Source organism: Monodon monoceros, unplaced genomic scaffold (genome assembly GCF_005190385.1).
Source record: "Monodon monoceros isolate NGI ecotype Baffin Bay Population unplaced genomic scaffold, NGI_Narwhal_1 Super_Scaffold_12, whole genome shotgun sequence".
NCBI lineage: Eukaryota > Metazoa > Chordata > Mammalia > Artiodactyla > Monodontidae > Monodon > Monodon monoceros.
In genome coordinates, this window is record NW_021703768.1 from 160,982,770 (window position 1) to 160,983,315 (window position 546).

Consider the following 546-nt stretch of genomic DNA (forward strand, 5'->3'; position numbering starts at 1 on the left):
GGGCCTCTCACTGCTGTGGCCTCTCCTGTTGCGGAGCACAGGCTCCGGACACGCAGGCTCAGCGGCCATGGCTCACGGGTCTAGCTGCTCCGCGGCATGTGGGATCTTCCCAGACCGGGGCATGAACCCGTGTCCCCTGCATCGGCAGGCGGACTCGCAACCACTGCGCCACTAGGGAAGCCCTATATATATTTTTAATCATGAATTTAAGATGATATTTCTAATTGAAATTTAACTTCACAGTGGTTTTTTTCTTCTTTGATTTTATATTAATCCCTTATATGTTATATTAAAAATATAGGTTCCTAATAACATTAATTTATTTAATTAATGATATTTTCCCTCAGTATATATAACAAATTACACTCAGAAATTTTGCTGTTCTTACCTGGCAGTCTCACTTCTGGAAAGATACTCTGAACATAGACCTCCCAAAGTACAAAACAACATATGCACACGAGTTTATTCATGGGAGTATTACTTGCAGCAGCAAAAGATGAGAAACAACTCACACGTCCATCAGTAGGAAGCTGGCTGAATTAGCAA